Raw genomic sequence first — 14,534 nt, forward strand, 5'->3', positions numbered from 1 at the left:
AAGTGGAGGAGAATACTGTTTTCTGTTCTCTGAACTTCTCCTCGGTTATTTACAGTCTACAAAAACTGGAGTTTTGGTCCATGATTAGAAAAATGCTGGCAAACACATGGGCTAGAAAGGATGCCTGATTACGAATTCATGCTTGGGATGGCAAGGAATGACCTAGTCAGATGGGCACATACATTTTGAGTTTCTTCCAGAGAAGATACAAAACACAGTAATAACATCCCACCCCCCAGATTGCCTTTACCATAATTAATTTTAAGACTGAAACCATTACTATATGATTGAACAAGGAATGAGAACTAGATGAGCTCTCGTGGTTCCTTGCAGTCCAATTGCTTTTGCTAATTAAAAATAACATACTGTGCAACACACCACTTTTATTCCTTTTATCATCAATACATTTAGTATACATGAGAACAAACACGTGGGTGCGCAACTCAGTTAAAAAAACCACCATTCTAAAGGAATGTTTTATTAAGTATAATTTATCTTTATATGTTAATGAGAACACGGGAATAAATAGATGGGGAAAAAGTTCAAGCAGTACCACATTTAAAAATACTGAGTTACTTTGTTCTGTATTATGAAACGTTATTTGTGCAGTACACTTTACTATCAAAGGTCTAATTCCACCTAACTGTAGAACAAGTTTGACTTAACACTGAAAGAAATATAGTCTGATGACTTGGAAAGGGCATATATGGTTACTGAATCCAGGCACTGGGCACTGCAATCATTTGTTTTAATCTTATTGATAAACTTACCCAGGCTTGTCTTTAAATCTGACCAATGTCTTTGTGAAAAGCAATGACCAAAGACATACCAAAAAGCTGCAGTTTTGTCATTTAAACCCAAAGCCTGTTTTATGTAAGCCAGTCTAATTCCCAGTTTTAAGTTTACTTTCTCGTCTAGAACATGAGGGTGCAGCAATGCTGAACTGTCTCTCAAAATCAAAATATTTCAGGCAGTTTGTCAAAAGTACAGCAACATTATTTCAAAGCTCTTAACAGAGGAACAGTTGGCACGCAACAACTGTCAGCTCAAGGAAAACAATGTAATAAATCTTATAAAAATAAATAAAACAAGAGAAAGTGTTTACATACCTATGCTTAACAGCTGCAAATGGATCTGTAGTTTTCCAAGGGTCCTTCAGTGATGATTTTCCTGACAGAGTTCAGATCTCTTGAATACCATAGTCATACAAAAAGAGCCGTTTCTCATCTGTAGGTAGTGTCAGCAGAGAGAAAATAAAAACAAATATAGCGTAGTTCAGAACAGCAGCTCTAAAATTCACACTGACGTGCCAAGCTGCCAGCCCCACACAACCACCCTACCCACCTAATTACATTCAGCTGCTTGTCATGTGGCTTCGCTCACCGATCAAGTGATCTCTTTTCCTTCTTTTAAAACTAAGCAATGCAGTTAACCAGATCTCCCTAAACCAGGTAACAAACATTGAGCCTTTGCGTAAACTACTGACCCTCCTCCTTCTTGTCACAGGGAGAGGAAGTTGCAGTATGTTTCATCACAAAAAAATAAAATAAAATACAGCAAATGCAGTAGCCTGCTATAATGAAACACACTGAGCATCAAAAGCTCCCAAAACCTAATGGAGAATTTCAGTTGTGAGCCTAGTTTTATTTTATGCCTTTACGGACGGCAGAAAAAGTTACCGATAACAAAATTGGCACAGACACCAGAGTGAGACCACGTGAGGAGGAGCTGGAAGGATTTGGGAGGGGAGCGGCAGTAGTACCACGGGGCTTTGTGGGCATCCATGTCCAGCCCCTTCTGCTGAACTGCTTCTCATGGCAACAAGCTCCAACAGACGACCAGCATTAAGATGTTGCCAGAAACTTTCTGAACCACTGCAGCTAAATCTGCAAGCCCCCGCCCAGTCCTAAGAGATGCATACAGACATTTTAAACATTTAAATAATTTCAAGGAAATAAAGTTACTGATTTAACATGTAAACCAACTCTTCCTCAACGATGAGTCCGTTCATCAGAACCTGTTAACACAGGCACGCAAGAGGCAAGATTCACGTGCCCAGCCAGGTTACGGCACTGGTGTCTGCACCAAGGCACTTGCTGGATGGAGGTCCCTGCGCTGGGTCCAAGGGATGACAGAGGAACCACACAGCCGCCTGCAGTCACCACGAGGCCTCGTCCCCTCTCACAAACACCCCTGACATTACAAATGCTAACAGTAGAGGACTGAAAGGTGTGGACAATGCGAGGTTTGCACTCGCCGTGTAAGATTTAAGAGATGTGAGCTTTTACAGAAGATGGCTTGCCTTGCACAACCCTTTCTTGTCTCGGTTTCTTTCCTCACAGTGTTTCAAGAGCAGAGAAGTAAGAAAGGAAATTGGGAAGGTTTCTACGACTACTCTACAGCCTTATCATTTAAGAAGTGCTGCAGACAGCCTGCTACCACATTTAACATATCCTTAATGCATTCGTCTACCAGTAACAACAACTCCGCAAGCTCCTTAATTCACTTGTTTCAGTGCTCAACTATCTCGCCTTCTTTCCTGTGAATAAAAGCAATTTTTATTGCCCTTTCCCCGGTAAACGTCCAAGTTCTATTATACAGAGCTGGCAAAGAACTATCTGTGGTGGAACAATTTTTCATGCCCTGCCTTAGCATTTTTCCAGATTTAACTATAACCCATTTCTTTGACATTTTGTTACAGGTTATAATTTTTAAAACTCTACCCATTCTTGGCTCATTCCAATCTTCTATAAATTCCACCACAGTTTCCAAAGAATAAAGAAGTCCCTTTTTTGCTCCCACATGCAATAAAAAAGTTTTGGTTCAATTTTCAGCAACGTGAACATTTTTAATCTTTAACTGTTTCCCTGATCGATACCAGCCCATTTGCTTGCTGTGAAGAAACATTCAGACCACAAATACCCAAGAATTTCTGGTAACTGCTCCTGAGTGCAGAAGGAGGAACAGGATAAGAAGTGTTGACAGACAAAGCAACAACCCTTCTGCCGTGTTGCAAACAGCCCTGCATGATGGCTACACACACTAAACACAAACTGCCTGTCTGGAAGTCTCAACCCGCAATGTAAATGGAGTTCAAACTCTCCCACGCAGTAAGATTTTTGCCATCTTTAAGGGGAAAAACAATTCATAAATAATTCTCAGACCTCAGCTTTTGATTTCAGGATGAAATGAGGCTGCTTAACTTTCCTCTTACCAAGTTGGTGTGAGGAATACCAACTAGCTTTCCCTTCCCCCTTCCAGGAAAGGGTTTTATCCAAAACAGTAAGACCTTGCTAGGAAGGTACAGCTGAAATAAAGCTTATTTCCTGAGGGTGAAGTTATGTTGATTTCAAACTGCAGAGTTAGTACTAAAACAGAGGGGCCTCAGTTTACAAACTGGGAGGACATCAATGTTTGGTTACTTAAAGTCTCTGTTTTTAAACAAACACATTTGCGGCATCTCAGCAAACACTGCACAAACAGCTGAGCCAACCCCACCTCGGTGGCAGGAAGCGCACGCAAACAGTACGGCAGCAGCTGGAACAGGAACCACTGCAGCCAGCCCAAGGTACGCCTTCCTCTCGCTGCTACCCGAATCTTAGGGGGTTATAAGAGCTTGGACATTTTCTAAGCTTATGTAGGGGATCAAAATTACACCAGTAAAGTTCTGAAACCGTGAAACGTAGTTTTTGAAGCTACAGCTCTACAAAGGAATGGCCACCTATTTAGTTACTAAATCTTCCCTCTGTTTTTATGAGCAAGTTTTATGAACAGGTTGTATGGGCATGACCCGAATGCATGGAATTTATGGCCTTCTTGTAAAACTGATCTAGGAGGAATTTTGAGGAGAGTCCAACACAGTGTACAGTGTGGAACATTATTTATCACAAGCATCAGCATATTTGCCTTCATACATTCCATGCTCTTGAGAAAAGCTGCAAGTGTCCACACTGCCCTGTAGCAGGTGTTTCCCCTAGAGGAAAATGCTGGATTGTTACCTGTCTGACCATGGTTCTTGCGGGAATTAAGACATCTGGCACTGGAGACAGAAATAGGGGAAGAGGAGGATCTTGCAACAGTCCATTTCAGATAATGCTACAGAACAGCTCATCTCTCTTTTCAAAGCCAAAAGCTGTGTCTAACATCAGCGTCAACTGCCTCCACTCTCCCCATGCCCTACCTACCCGATTCTGTTGGAGGTTCCTTCTTCAGCACTCTGACCAGTTAATGGCTTTTTCCAACACACCCTTAAAGCTCACCATGCCCTTACAAACAGCCATAGTATTTACATGTGCATTCGACAGATGGCCTGCAAGGCTATGGAATGAAAACCAGCCAGCAGGCAGACAAGGGTAATGTTATTTCTTAGCATCCACAAATCTTACCTGTGCCACAAAATTTCTACTGGCAATCAAAGAGGAAACTTAAAAAATGCAAGAGGGGGAAAAGCAGCCACTGGGACACACTGCCTATGAACTGATTCACTTATATGCTGTCAAACTTCAAGAAAAGCCAGAAAATGTGCTATACAGCAATTATTTCACAGTGAGAGAAATACCCTACAAAATACAAAAAGAAGAGGTGAGAAAAAAGTAAATAGGCAAAATATGAACATATTAATTGGTAGAGGCAGATTCCTGCAACTGTAAGACTGAATTAATAGTTGTTTCCTTGAAAGAGATTCATCTTCTCATGAAAAGACACTCTGGAAAAAATGAGAGGGGCTGATGAGATGTGCTGCAAAGGAAAATTGACCAGCTGTCATATGAATGAGCTTGCTACTTACTGCCGCAGCAGTCCATAAATGCAGTAACATGCCAATACTTCAAGAGAAAACTAAAAAGACCTGGAAGGAGGAGACGAAATCCTTTATATTGATTTTTTTCTTCTTTCCTCTCACTAATATCCTTCCAAGAAAAACAGAAAGAAAAGGCAACCCACACTCAGAAGATCAGCTTTCACACCACAAATGTGATAGCTGAACTTTGCCAGCATCAAATCATGAAATACCCCTTCAGTGATTAAAATGAAAGTAGGTCAGGCAGGCTTTCCTGCTACCCAAAAGGCACATCTGCTAAGTATTTAGTAATACTCTAGATTAAAGTAAAACTTTCATGTTTTGTTCTTTCAACTATAAGCTCAACTAGAAACCAGGCAGTTTCTAGTAATGGTGACAGAGCTTTCTTTTAGCATTGGAAGAGATAAAGTATTGGTATGTTTAAGGTCAGTAGCATTTTACACAGAAAAGAGCTTCTTAAAAATAGTCCCCTCCAAGACAGGCTCCAGACAAAGAACTTCCAAGAGTTACCAGGGTCTCTTCAAGAGTAAGAAAAAGTTAACATCAAAATAATCAACAAATTAAAAGCATCAATTTTGTCTTCATGGAACATCATACTGCCAAATACAGGAATCCTCCCCAGTAACTGGGCCCTCAACATCAGCATTTTGACAAACTTTAGACCAAACTCTGTCATCTTTTTCACAGTAAAAACATCAAAAGATTGCTTCCTGAAAAAAAAAAATTGCTTATATCTGAAGAACCTGTTCGTATCTCAGAGAAGACTAGTAAAATTATCCCAAACAAGTGGATCTAATTGATTTGTCAATTCTGTTGAACTACAAGTTTACTGCCACCACAACACTATATTAATGTCAGTGTAGGCACAGTTTACACTGAAGCAAAGCCAAAAGCATAGGTGCTTGCTCCAGACCTGAAGAAAAGGGAGAGAAAAAAAAAAATAATTCCTAAATCAGATTCCCTCTCTCTTATTACAGTTGTGAAATATTAGAAAGAAAATAAAAAAAAATACATTGTCCATGTACAAGGTGTTAAGCATCAAGAAACGCTAAATAAAAATTTCTGTATTTAAAATGGTAATAAAATGTGTTACTGTAAGAATAAACATGATTATTCATTTTGACTGAAAGGAACAAATTTGATCCTTTTGCATGTAGGAAAAGATATTTTGGCAACATTCACACTATTCAAAATACATCATCTGTACTCAAAAGAGGAATATCTAACCTAAAGATGCATGAATTACTCAACATGCTACAGCTCTTCTGTGAGATGTATGTTGGTTCCACGTTTTGTAAAACTGATGAAGTGGGTGCCTGAGTGCATGAAAAGAGTAACCTAGGACAGTAATGCATAGGGATACAAGTGTCCCTGCGTTTTGGCAAGAAGCTGTAAAAACACACTAATAATCTGATGTCGCTGTCTGAAGAGTCACAAATCTCATTTTAGATCAATGATCTTTATCTACATATTAAAAGGGTTGATAACTAAGTGTATTTTTTTAATAAAAAAAATGTTGTAGCTTTACAGGAAGCTGTTGTACTGATGTAAAGGAAACGTGTGCTACAGCTTCCTTAGAAAGCGTTTTCAGTGTTTTACAATCTTGCAAAATTAATACATTTTTGAAAGTTGCTTTCATATTTTTATACATGCTTAAGCTTAATTGATATGCATTTCTTCTTTGCATGACCTGATACACAATGTCATTGCCAAGTAAAACACACTGCTTTTTGTAACTGATCTCAGCAGAGTTACAATTTGGACGCAGCTGGGCTTTCTTTCCAGCACAAGACGACCCTGTTCACATCTTTTGTAAATCTACTTAATAGGACAAGTGGTCCTTCATTCCCCCCATAAGCTGACAACAGTGTCTTTTCCATTTGAGATTTGCTCTCAGGAGGAAAAACTGAAAGGGTAGTTATTTGCACTATTTGACAGATAGAGAAGTGTGCCTCTTCTCAGCTACAGCAAAGTATTCCTTTTGTCCTATATTACTGTTTGATCTTCCACGCAATGAAGCATATGAAACCTAACTAAACACCTGTGATGCCTATTATTCTCCTCTACCATTTCTTAAACCATGAACATCATTAACATTAGAGCTCCTTCATTTCCACAATTATTCTGTGACTCCCTTTGTATGACTAAACTGACTGGTTGATCTTATTGCCTTCAGAACGTGCAAGAGGAATGAGTGGGCTTGTAGAGGTAGTGGTTCTGGAGGACATTACCAAAGTCGGTCTTTCAGTTCCATTGGCCCTATTCCACTCCCTGTGCAACTCCCAGTTACAAAAAATGTTACTGCTCCCACTCCTCATGATCCCTCAGGATGCTAGGCTGAAGAAAAATTTCCTAAGGCTCAACACACCGCACTGGAGATTGCAAATGCTATAAGGGCTTCTTGGAGCAAAGCTCCAAATTTGCAATGCAAAAAACAAATCTGAAATGAGGACTTGCCTCTTAGCCTGGCTTCCTAAGGAACCAAAGAGAGAGGGGCAGAGACACAGAATTTCTCTCATTTCTGCCTTCTCCCCCAACATTTGAATCTGTTGATCAGTTTTAGCACTCCTTCACAGAGGGGAAGACCCCACAAAGATGTGAAGTTCCTATACACTTTGTGAAAAATCTGCAGTGGGATAAAGGAAAGGGTCAGATGCACACCGACACTGAAAGCCAGCAGTTACAGGTTTTCAGGTCTAAATAGGACACCCACTAGCTGGCCAAATTGCTCCAGACTAGCCGCAGCACGTACTGTCACAATCATTCAACTTTACATTTACTTTCAATTTGGATTTAAAGACATTTTCTATTTAAAAGCAAATTAAATTTAAACACATCTGTTATTAAAAAGTTAATAGAATAAAACCTAGTTGAATTTCACTGTATTAGCAGCTCGATTTTGGGGGGGGAGGTTGTGTTTTGTTTTGTTTTTAAACCTACTAGAAATCATGATTCTACTGTTGCAACGTGTTCTTTTCATAGGTCTTCCAAAGCCTACTCTTCAGCTTCTACTGACACACAGCAGGATCTCAGCCCCTGTCCTGTGCATTGGGTACTATATCCAAAATGACAATTCTAGAAAACTATCAAATAAATATTTATAGTCACCTCTTTTACTTCACAGATAAAGAACATTTATAAAAATACCACTTTAACAGTTCCAACTTAGAGCTACTTTTGTCTGAACTAAAATTATGAGAGTTTTGCTATCAAATTCAGAAGAAATACAATCAAATTCAGCCAGTACTGTCTTCAAACTTGGATGACACCATCTCTGTACAGATATGTTTATCCTGACACCATTCTAATGCAAGAAAGAATATGGAAAAATTAAGTATAGCCAGACAGTTCATGCCCCAGCAGAAAAGACCTGCCAAGTTGAATCATTGTTAGAGGAGAAAGTCAGCAGAGCATGTGCTGTTACGTGCACAGGATCTTAAAACTGCTGGATGAGAAACACTCTGTTGCAAATGGATGATACTAGCAGGGCTAGAACCTAACCCGATACCTGTATTTTGGGTTACATTCAGTCACGCATAAAGTTTGGTTTGGAACCAAACAAGGAAGGGGAGGGGAATTATGATTAACATTTGCAATTAAAAAAACAAAACACCACCGAAAAAATCCTTTTTTGCTATAATCCACATTCTGAATGTTAGCTAGGCTTCAAAGTAGACTGGGAAAGCACCACCCATTGGCAATAACTATAACAGCGATTCATCTCTCATGCAAACCTCACATAAAACAGTTTCACGGCACCAGCAACTCCCACGACTGCTAGCTTTGAGTGATATCCTGAAGTTTTCAAAATGCATCATGGTCCATGCTAGTCACGCAATTATCAGCAGGGATTTCCAGGAGGAATGTAATCTCCCTCAGCAACTACTAGTATAAAATATTATACTTGCAAGACTGGCAGGGACATACAAGAAAACCAGAAAACGTCCATTTTTTAATCATAGAAATGAATCAACTTTTCTTTTCCTCCTACCTAACATACATGCTTTATTAGTCCTTATCACTAATAAATGCCTTCAGTCTAGTACTGATAGTTCCCTGAAATATTCCCGTTCCCCAGGGATGTTAGTGGAAAGAATGGTTTTCTTCCTTTTCAGTTCACAGAGCAACAAGAACCAAATGAAATATCCAACAGTTATGAAAATAATGAGATAGGCCCTCAGAGTGAAACTTGGTCGACTTTAGCCAGCACGTGCTGTTGACTCTCATGGTTGTATAGCAGCTCCCATGGCAGCACTGTCATTTTGAAGTGCTTAATTAGAAATGGGAGGACACCTTTAAAACAGTAGTACTTCTGCAAGAGAACCTTCATCACCTTCTAATGACATACAGAATCATAGAATGGTTTGGGTTGGAAGGGATCTTAAAGATCATCTAATTCCAACCCCCCTGCCACGCGCAGGGACACCTCCCACTAGACCAGGCTGCTCAAAGCCTGCATATGCTGCCTCATGGCTTAATATGCTTAACAGAAGTACTGTAAAGATTGTGTATCAATTGTTTTCAGGGTTTTTTTTTTATTCTGCTGTTTCTAATTCAAACCTGAAAGAGGCTTATATATCTGAAAGCTCACATACCCTTTTCAACAACATAAGTTGGTCTAATAAAAGGCATTACTTCTGCCATGGAGCTCTCACCTTACCCGAAAGGAAAAAAAAAAAAAGGAATCCTGAGTAATACTGAACTATTTTGCTATCTATTTCTTTATCCTTTTATCACCTTTTCAACTGAAATGGCCAGCTGCAAAACTGCGATCATAAACTCCAAAGTTAATCTGGAATCTGCTACTTGATTTTTGTAGCAGTTGTCCTTTATCCATCCAGTGTTTTATTTGCATACAAAATATTTCAGCTAGGTATATTCCTTACAGTCCTTTCATTCACGTAACTCTTTTTGCACAAAGAATCACTGCAGAAGCGTAGAGTGATTTTCAAAATACTATTTGCAAGTGCCCATAAATTTAACTTTTAATTTCAAAACACTGCTCATGTATCTACCAACTTCGTTTTTCCACTGCAAACCATAAATTTCTAGAAAAGCTGTACTCCTCCTAATAAGCTTGTATCTTCATTGCTGCTTCCTGCCCCTTTCCTATCTTACTACCAGTCTTCACACTGTGTTCCAGAAGTGCTGACTTCTAATATGGTTTAGTCTTACCCATTTCTCATCAGTAAAAGAATCAGACAGAAAGAAAGAGAACAGCTATGGGAAATGGATTTGCAAACTCAGGAAAATAGCACTGCATTGGTTTACGCTTTGATACTATCTTCAGAGTGGTAAAAGCAAGGACATTTGCTTTTTTTCCCCCTGCGGTATTTTAAAATACAGAAGAACTTGTCAGGTCAGCTCCAAAGTGCTGGCCAGTATGTGAAAAGGATTCCAACACCTGGTATTATGCAAAACTGCTATACACATATCAGAGTATTTTCAACCCCTTGAAGCCACAGCAACATCAGAGGAAAAAGCTGTGCTGGTTATATGTCATATTTTAATCTATATGCCATAACTTAATCTTCAAAGCTTATTAGCTTGGAAAATAAATGACAGACATTGAGACTACGCACTACAATAATCAAAAGTAAATTCTGTTGTATTATGTATGAAAACAAAACAATACAAGGATGTTCCAGGAAAGAAATTAGGGGCTAGGACTTCTCATTCACTATGGTTTTACCGTCACTAGAGATAAAAGGGTATGATCTCAGCTGATTTAATGTGGTTCAAGTTAGTCCTGCCTCCCAACAGTGATGCTGTTTTCAGACGAAGACCAAAAAAAGAAATGGGGAAAAGAAATATCATAACCAGATGCTATTCCCAGAGGAAGACTGGTTGGGAATATATTTGTATAAATGGGGGGGGGGGGGGGGGGGGGAGTGTAGCTGCTATAAAAAGCTGCCTTTTAGATAAGTTCTCTTAAACTATGCTGCACTTAAACAACGTTTCAGCCATTATTTGAAGTCAGTTCTGTAAACACGATTGTATCTCCAGCATAAGTGGTATCTGCAAGAGAAGAGGAGCAAAAGCAAGTCCTTGTGCACTTGACATGCTCAGCCCAGCAAATGCTTAGCTATAAATATGTAAGTAACCCTTTGAAATTACTGAAGAACAAACTTAACTATCTGCAGGATCAGATCACATGTGCAGTGGAATACAATAACACAGCTTTAATACAGAAGAGAGCACTTTGTTATAATTATCTGCTGAGACATTAATGGCAAAAAGGAGTTGTCATTCCTTATATTCCATCTCTAGTGCCAATTTTGCCTGTTTCTAAATTAAATTCTTGCTAGCCCTCTGCTGACCATGACAGACTGTTATTAGTAATGGTGTTGACCTGCAAGTCCAGGGTTATGCTGAAAACCAGCAAGACTAATCAATGGTCATTATGCCCGCACAGCAGATACCTGGTGGTAACAGAACAACCAAGAATCCAAAGAAGACACACAAGGATTATTGCTCATAATACTTGTTTCTGTAAATGCTAAAAGCTAGTTAAAAATTCTTTTATCTCACCAATCTTCTCTTTGAAAGAAAAGGAAATGTGTAGTCAAGTGATAAAATAATGTGTTCCCATGTTTAATGATAGTGATGAAAACAAAATTACAATCTGGCTATAGATATCTGGTTGCAGATGAGAAATTTTATTAACTGGAAAAATAAAATACATTAAGTTGCAGCACATTCCCCCCACCCAGAACTCCTTTGTGCAAGAGATTAAGTAGACGTAAAATTAGAACCCTGAACTAGAAACACAGGAACATGCTGTTCTTTTTCCATCTTTTTAATCATGCTTTTCAGACACCCATTTAACATCAAAGTACTATTCCTACAGTTACGTATCAACATTTGAAATGCATATTGTATTATATGCTTTTCCCTGGCTGGAAAATAACTGGGACAGTCACAGAAGTAGTGTAAGTCTATGAAAAGAAAAAAGGGCTGAGCAGACAAGTCTATGTAAGAATAAGTTTCCAAGAAAAGGCAGGCAGAATAGACTTTAGAAACTGATTCGTGCTGCTAATGCATTTTATGTGTGGAAATCAATACAGGTTTTGTAGAGTTTCAATAAAAATGGTAAGCATAGAGAAACATCACTTTGCAGAACTCCAAACATGCATATGTGTTATCCTGATGAAAAACTCATACGCAGTAATCATTAAGGAAAGTGTTTCAGGAGTCATAGGATCAGAAAGCTCAAAATACACCTGATGCATCTCTAAGGAGAGATAAAAAATAAAGTTGGGTGGTTTTCACCGTTCTAGGCATGTCCTTTGAACTTTGCTAGCACTGTAAAAAAATACCACTTATATATGAATATAATCTAGTTACTTACAGAGCTAGAAAAACCAAGACGTTTTTCTGATGGATTTAGCTTTCTTTAGATCCAAGATCATCAAAGCGTTAGTTTAGCCCAAGCATTACAAATCAGGCTGAAGAGACCTCCCGAACCCTCTCAGCACGCAGACTGTCAGACAAACCTGCAGTGTTCAGAAAGGAGCAACAGATCTGTTCATACTCAAATACATGATTTAAGTACTGGCTAAACAGATAAAACACACTTACAGTGCTCCCTCAACAATTTACCATTTTAAAGGCTTTTTTTAAAATCGAAAAAAAAAACCCAAAAAACACCCAGACATGCAATCCACTTTTCAGTTTTGCAAAAGAAACGCATGCGCGGAGCGGTGGGAAACTTGCAGGTCCGACAGCTGCTACATGTGAAGGCCCGAGAGGGACTATTTGTGTGCTCGCGTTCACGGCAGCAGCGCCGGCAGAGAGGTGCCAGCAGCCTGGGACGCTGCCCCGCTCCGCAGCACAGGGAAATCACCTCTGCCCTCCCCGCCCCCCAGTACTCCCAGTTCCCTGCCCAAACCACTCGCCCCGAGATGATTTAACTCCTTCCGCAGCGGAGGCGTTGCTCTGAAGCCCCCCCCCTGCATCCAACCGCCCCCCACCCCGGCTCGCCGCCCCCCTACCTGCTCGCCTCCCCCAGCGCCGCGTCCCTCCGCGCCTGCCTTTTTTTGGGCTGCAAGCGTGCCTTTTCCGTCAAGGCAACATCACTTCCCGTAAGGGCCGAGGTAGGGGCGGGAGCGGCGCTGCCTCCTGCCGCCCGCTGTGCTCATTTGGAAGGGCGGTTTTAATTAAAGAGGCCGGCTCTTCAGTCGTCCTCCTCCTCGCTCCCCTGGAAGCTCATACATCGTTTTAATAAAAATTCGCGAGAGGCAAAACAGGTTTTGAAGGGACAATACGTTGTGCCAGGTAATGCGGGTTCAGCGAGGCATCTCTGCCGCCTGCTGGCTGACCCCTCCCGGGAGGGAAGCACATGGTGCTCTCTCAAAAATAAACCCGCTTTAAAATGTCTCCAGAATTCAGCAAGCTTAGCGGCATCAATAACCCCTTCCCTCTGCATCAGTTCAGGCATCCTCTTTCCTGAGACTTTTCAAAATTAACTGCCACCTTTGTGGACAAACTTCCAGTAATTACGCTTAGAAAAGCGCCTACTAGACTTCAGTTATACCTTTTCAAAATAGCCTTTTAATGGTCTTGTAAACAGAGGAAGCTGCTGGAGTCCCCCACAGCAGTTGCGGTTGCTCTCATTTCACCCTTGTGGCATTTCCTCGTGCCCAAGCCAGATTTATCACGCTCAGCTGCACCTCCCCGTCCAGCTTCTGCTGCTGTCCTCTCCTCTCAGCTCCCCTGGGGTCTGTCCACTGCCTCCAGCCAGCGCATCGTTCCTGGCTTTAAATAAAAGCACATCCGGGGAAAGGATTTCTTCCCTCATGCTGTCCAAACAAGATCTTGTGTTAAAACTAAAACCTGAAAGAAGTTCCTCCCCAGATCCGCAGGTTTTGGCTTCTTTCTAGAATTACTAAAGTCTTGAAGTATCTACTGCTGTAGTTTCCCTGAAGCTCGGATTCTGTTCTCTTTTGTCAGATATTGCAAGATTAATACAGCTACATGCTGAAGCACTTCTCCAAGTACAACCTGACTTTCAGGCAACCTTATCTCTTAAATTGTCACTCCAGCCTCATTCTGTGGCGCGCGTGTGTATGCACGTACAGGTATGAGTGTAAGCCAAGGACACCAAAGCTGGGTGCAGTTCCCTCCTCAGCCATCAGTACAACTGCATTCCCCAACAGAACTGAAGTATTAAGAACTGAAACCGTGACAAGTAGATAAAAACAATATTTATCGCTTGGAGGATCAGATCAGATCCAGGCAAAAAAAACCAAAACAAAACAGAAAACACCATGAAGTGTAACCGTGCAACAGCGCCTTTCTTTTTCCAGTTCCCCACTGGTTATTTAAACTCAGACGCGAAGACAACCCTTTAAACATTCAGGATTTTATATGAATGTCAACGTTCACGCCGGGACAGGCCGGTACCAGTCACACCAGGTCCGCAGGTACACCTCCAGCCGGCGGGGTGCTGCGGGGCCGGGCCGGGCTGCCGAGGCGGCTGCTGGGGATGGCCACGGCTGGCGCCCGCCGCCGGAGGAACGTTCCCCGGCCGGCGACGAACGCTGAGATGCTTGGGCGCCATTTTCTCTGCCGGGGGGGCGCACAGGTCCGGGCTGCCAGGCGGTACCGGGGAACGGCGCGGCTCACACGACTCCCTCACGGCCTCTTCGCCGGCACGGCGTCCGCCGGCGGCCCCACCGCGCCGTCGGGGGGCTGTGGGGGCGGCTGGAAGACGGGCCGGTAGATGTAGAGGCCG

General features: G+C 41.3%; 1 protein-coding gene across 10 annotated transcripts in view; it reads right to left on the reverse strand.

Annotated features, from left to right (window-relative positions):
• RAB27A (RAB27A, member RAS oncogene family) overlaps positions 1-14,534 on the reverse strand; it is a 35,921-nt gene that overhangs the window by 20,968 nt on the left and 419 nt on the right. For 3 of the 10 annotated variants that reach the window (XM_074600468.1, XM_074600467.1, XM_074600466.1), the window contains exons 1-3: positions 12,793-13,694; positions 12,150-12,294; positions 1,110-1,227 (exon numbers count right to left, since the gene is read on the reverse strand). The gene's annotated coding sequence lies outside the window, so the exon portion shown is untranslated. Of the gene's footprint in view, positions 1-1,109; positions 1,228-12,149; positions 12,295-12,792; positions 13,695-14,534 lie in introns of those variants that run through there. The other 7 variants (XM_074600476.1, XM_074600473.1, XM_074600471.1 and 4 more) reach the window with 5 other exon arrangements.

Source organism: Larus michahellis, chromosome 9 (genome assembly GCF_964199755.1).
Source record: "Larus michahellis chromosome 9, bLarMic1.1, whole genome shotgun sequence".
In the NCBI taxonomy this organism is placed as follows: domain Eukaryota; kingdom Metazoa; phylum Chordata; class Aves; order Charadriiformes; family Laridae; genus Larus; species Larus michahellis.